The sequence below is a fragment of the Sciurus vulgaris genome, assembly GCF_902686455.1.
Source record: "Sciurus vulgaris genome assembly, chromosome: 10".
Classification (NCBI taxonomy): domain Eukaryota; kingdom Metazoa; phylum Chordata; class Mammalia; order Rodentia; family Sciuridae; genus Sciurus; species Sciurus vulgaris.
This window is the reverse complement of record NC_136470.1, coordinates 137,024,446-137,029,812: the sequence shown is the minus strand read 5'-3', so window position 1 is coordinate 137,029,812 and position 5,367 is coordinate 137,024,446. Positions and strand designations below refer to the sequence as shown.

General features: G+C 48.8%; 1 long non-coding RNA gene across 1 annotated transcript; it reads right to left on the bottom strand.

The window, feature by feature from the left end:
* Positions 1–1,873: 1,873 nt before the first annotated feature.
* Positions 1,874–3,733, bottom strand: LOC306670842. The gene is made up of 2 exons (XR_013766510.1): positions 3,615–3,733; positions 1,874–2,068 (listed from the first exon to the last, which is right to left on the bottom strand). It is a non-coding gene; the product is annotated as an uncharacterized lncRNA (long non-coding RNA).
* Positions 3,734–5,367: the final 1,634 nt, after the last annotated feature.

The window sequence follows — 5,367 nt, the reverse complement described above, 5'->3', positions numbered from 1 at the left end:
GGAGGCCAAAGTTCTGTTGGGGGGATGGGATGGGGCTGGGAGCTTTCAGATACTCTGCCGAGGCCCCAGCTCTGGGGATTCCAGCAGAACTGACCAGGGATGGACTGGGGCTAAAGATGTTATAAAGCTGCCCCAGATTTGGAAAGGTCTTGCCACACTCTTCTCTACCCTCGATTGGTTCTAGTTGTCAGGTACGCATCTTTCTTGCAAAGGATTATGATTTTTTGACCTTGCCTGATATTCTTTTTTTAATTTTAAAAAACTTTTTTCATTGTTGATGAACACTTATTTATTTATTCATTTATTTATATTTGGTGCTGAGAATCAAACCCAGTGCCTCACACATGATAGGCAAGTGCTCTACCACTGAGCCCCAGCCCCAGCCCCTTGCCTGATATTCTTCAGAGTAGAAACACAGTGCCGGCATGCAGCATGAGCACGTCAGAATCTGGGTCCATGGGAGGTGTGTGATCCCCAGCATCCTTCAGGGGTGTGGTGCTCCCAGGGTCCTCTCTGCATCTGGGCAATCACGCTAGTCCTGAGCAGCAGGAACACATGGCTTTACGGCTTCTCGGCAGGGTTTCCTCTCCAGAGCCAGGTCACAGCAACACCAGGGATATAAACATACTGGGGACTTAAGACAGGATTTGAGTAGGAAGTGCACCACAGGAATCTGAGAAGGACAGGAGCAGCTAATGCAGGCAGACACAATTCCTCCCGTCCTAGAAAGACAAGAACAGGGCTTGAGGCCACACACTGGGAACGCCACCCCAGCCACTTGTATCGCCCGGGAGCCCAGTGCCAGCCACTAGCACAGCCGATATCCCCAGTGCTGGGCGCAAGACCCTGTCGGGGATCTCCACTCCTGCCGCCACTAGTGCCAGCATGGAGCCTGCGTCCCCGCTTCTGCATGGTCACCCCTGCATCTATGCCAGCAGAGCCAGGCCCCAGGCCTGCCCTGGCCCTCTGGAGCCTGTTCTCAACTCCAAGCTGAAGGTCATAGGTGGGGAATTATCCAGACCCAAGGGGTTTGTTCACAGAGAAATTAAAAAGAATCACAAATAACCCACTAGCATTTGTTCATTGTTCCGGGAATTAAGCAAAGTGGTGAGAAATGACTCGTTTAATATTTTACTTTTATGTTCATAGTTTGCTTTCCCCGAGACAAGGCTGACTTCAAGCTCCTGAGTTCATTTCTTCTATCTTGTCTTCTTCGGTCTCTCAGGCACAGGAACACTTCCCTGAGCACTAAACCAGAGTGGCTCGGTTCACAGGGGTTTGAGGGCTTATGCTGGTTCTCTGCCTCATGCTGCGGTGTTTTCCATATCTAGAGTTTGCCAGGTCTGAGTCTGAGTAGGTATCATATGTCATAAGATATTAATGCATCCTTAATTACATTTGGAGATGAAATAACCCACGCGCACTACTGCACTCTGGACATTTACTCTCAATTTTCCATTTTCCATAAGACTGAGATCTCTGTGGCAGAGCGCACATATGCCAAGAACAGACCTGGAAACAATGAGGCTGAGCGAGTCTCTGTGGCCCTGAGATCCTAACTCACTCTGGAAGAAGTCCATACTGTTCACAGACATCAGTAAGACTTCTCCCTGCCTGTGATGCTTTGATTGGTTCTAAAACCTTCTCTGGTCCTGTTCATTATGGCTCCTCTTGCCATTCATTGGCAGACATGGAAAGGAGTGGTTAATATCTACTTTTCCAGGAACACACGAGTGGTATGATTTCACACTCCTCCATCTCTATTCAATGACTTCACCTCCTTCCGACAGGTGGACCCCAACCTCCTATGGAGCATGCTTGGTTATTATCTCAAAGTCTAAATCAAGCGGACCTTCAACCAAAGCTTCTCAGGTATTTCTTTCCATGGATAACTTTATTTTCTCATGAGAAGGAAGGAAATCATGTGTACCCAAGAGCCAGCATTCAGTTCAAACCAGGCAAAAACACAAAGCAGTGAGGCCCCAATGTGGAGTTAACAGAAACGGCTTGCGGGGAGGGACCCAGTGTTCTCACAAGCTGCCTTCCTAATGCAAAGCTCCAGAGTTCCCTGTGGGAAAACAAAACAAAATCAGATTACTTTTGAAACACAGGAGTACTAAATGCAAGAAGTTCTGGCTTTAAGCAAAGAGTAATCACCAACATGACTTCAATGAGCCCAGGTTCTATGAACTCTGCATTTCTCTATGGAAAAGGTGTACAGTTTTCAAACGAATATAAAGGGATACGTCTCAAAAACAAAGAGAAAAACTTAAGAAACAATATTCTAGCAAAGGAATTGAAGCACCCTTTCCTGGGCCAGGGTGAGTTCTCTGCCTACTACCCCTCTCCACATCTAATTCAAACAATTAAAGACCAGGTGGGTTCCAAGTCGAACTTGTCTAGAGACTGATTTTCCATATTTTTTAGGTATGAGGACACAAGCTGCCAACAACCTTATCTGAAAGGAACCGTTTATAAGGGCTGAACTATTCTCCCCTTCCTTCCGGAGCTTTCTCTCTGGAGCAGGTATTACACCGCACCCTCACCACCGCTGGCCGGCTGTGCTGTCGTGAGGTGTGGGTACACCTAAGACCCTACAGCCCTCTTTAATAGGAGGCACTGTCACACAGAGAGCCAGTGACGGGGCCTTAGGGCTGGGAAATCTCTAAAAATGCAGTTGAAAAGCACAGAGTGTGATAGTCTCTTCTGATTACGTTTTCACAAAGCACGAAGGATACAGTCGACATCAGATATGGCTAAATGGTTTTGTTTTAAATATTAAAAATATTCTGATGATCCAGATAACTCAGTCCTTATCAGTCTGTGATTGTAGGTCACCCCTAAATTAGTCATTAGCCTGCTTTTCAGAAATTAGTCCCTCTCAAAGTACCCTTTGCTACTTTTAGAAGACCCGAGAAATCCCAGGGTGCGTGGTCCACCAGGCCACTACACTAACATTTCCCAGAGTGTCTTCCCAGGGAGATGCCCCATGAAAAGAAAGAGCAGAAGTCTGGGACGGGCTTCACCCAGACCCTGAGGTAGGAGTTTGGGGACAGCAAGATGGTGGAGGCAGGGTACAAGAAAAACGTGCAAGAGGAAAGGGTACAAGACGGAGGATGGAGCAGCACATCCCTGTTGACAGTCAGTCCCATTGCCATGGCAACTCCCCCACTGAGGGCTTATCACCATGGCAACTCCAGCCACAAGTTCTGTATTCTAATTAGGCAAAAAGAAAGTAATCAAAGGAAACTGTTCTAATGAGGCAAAAAGAAAGTAACCAATGGGAACAATAGGGCCAGGTCTTCAATCAGGTCCAGAGGGAGGGGAATAGGCCCTCAGCCAGAAGCCTCCCCAGGCGACTGATGGGCCTTGAGCTGCGCTCCCGGGGCGAACCCTCCAAGCAGAGTGTTCCTTCACCTTCACTATCACTACCAATAACTGTGATCTGCCTGTTGCTTCTGTGTGTCTTGCTCAGTTCTTTGGGACACCAAGAACCTGGACCCAACTAGAACCACCTCCCCCCACTGCTGTCCCTCTTGAGAAGAGGCCATGCCCATCCATGAAGAATAGGTGCTGAGAAGCCCCAGTGACCTTTTAAATGCGAAGCTACTCACCTCTGGACTCTGATCCAGGAAGGGAAGAGCTTGTGTTTGAAGATGTTCATGTCCCACTGCAAGTCTGCAGCCCTTATGACTAAACTTGAGATGGCCCAGGGCAAGACCAGCTGCTCTGTGTGGGAGAGGAGAAGAGGAGGTTGGAAGGGTAAATGACTTGCTCAGCATCACTTCCGATGCAGGCAAGCAGCCTGGGCCTCCAGGTGGAGGTCTTTCTGTTACCCCTGCTTTGCAGGCACCAAATGGCCACAGGAGGCTGGGACAGTCATATGTTACATGCCATCCAAACACAGAAACCCCTGGCTTCTAAGTAGACAGCTATAGGGAAAGTTTCCTAGGTCACAGGATTTCTCCCAGTTTCCTGTGGAAGGGGACTGTCCTACCCAAACGGCTCCTCAAGGCCAGGAAACCCCCACTGTCTCCTTTTACCAACCCACACCCAGATCCCACGCCCCTCTTTCTCAAGTCACACTGATTAGGACGACAATCTCCTGAAAATTTCAAGAAATGCTGAAATTTAATGAGTCAGAGCAATAAAATATGTGCAAACCTTATATTTATGGTTTTGAAGACTTTTTAAAGAACTCTTTACAAATGTAAAGTTACTCATTAGCTTATGGAACAGGAAACATATCAATTGTAATTCAATTTGCTCACAAAATCATTAAGTTTCATTATAGTTCAAATAAACCATTCAGCATATTAATCAAATCATGTAAATTATTATATTTTCATATCAATGAAACATTTTATTGCCAAACTTTAAACAATTTATCTGGTTTTAATATTTCGGGGCAGCAGGCAAACTCTTGGGAATGAAGGAAACGCTGTCCATTAGTGAAACAGACGGCTATTGTGTCTGAGGGGCAGAAGCCAGGCAGGAGCGTGACCATGGTTTTCATTTTTAGAAAAGCTGAGAAGAAAAGGCATCAGAAAGAACAGGATTTCTAAAAAACAAGCAAACACACAGGAGCGTCTGAATGATGAAGCCGCTCCCCTCCAAAGCAGGACGTCAGTCCCTGTGGTCCAGAACCTTCTGCAGCAGCGTCTGCCTTCGGAGTTCCTTCCTAGCCTCCTTCCAGTCACTTCCACACGGTAAGGTTTTGTCACGGAGGCTCTGGCTGGCCTTCCAAAGCTCTACAGCACCCGCTGGTGTCCTCGCTGATTCCGCCGTTCCCCTCCACCCCAGTCCTCAGCTCCCTTCTGTAGGTCCTCTCCCTGCCACAGACTTGCTGGGGCCTGCTCTGGCCAAGGGCACAGGGTGTTAAACATGGCCCCAGGCCGCGGGAGCTCCCTCTAGCTGCCTGTGCCCCGGAGTCCAGAACAAGCGACAGCACCACAGGACACACACAGCACAGCTCAGAGAAGGCAGAGGAGGGAGCAGCCACCTAAGAGCAGGTTAGGAAGTCCACAGGAGGAGGTGGCCCTCGGCCGGGTCCTGAAGGCGACCCAGGCAGCCTGAGGCAATCACATATCCCAACTGGAATAAACCGGGGTGACCATTTTAACAAACATACCAAGAAAGGTTTGGTGGTGCGAACGATCAGCCTCAAAATCTCCACAAGAGAACGCTGCACTTTCTGAGCCCAGACGGGGACGCGGGCCAGCTCTGGCATCCCTTCCCCAGCCCCGCTGTCCCTTGGGAGCCTCTCCACTCTTGAACCAGCTCAGCCTCACACAGCCTGGCCCCTCCCCAGCTCTCAGGCCCCCAACGTCCTCGCCTTCCATCCGACAGATGAGCCAGTGACAGGGT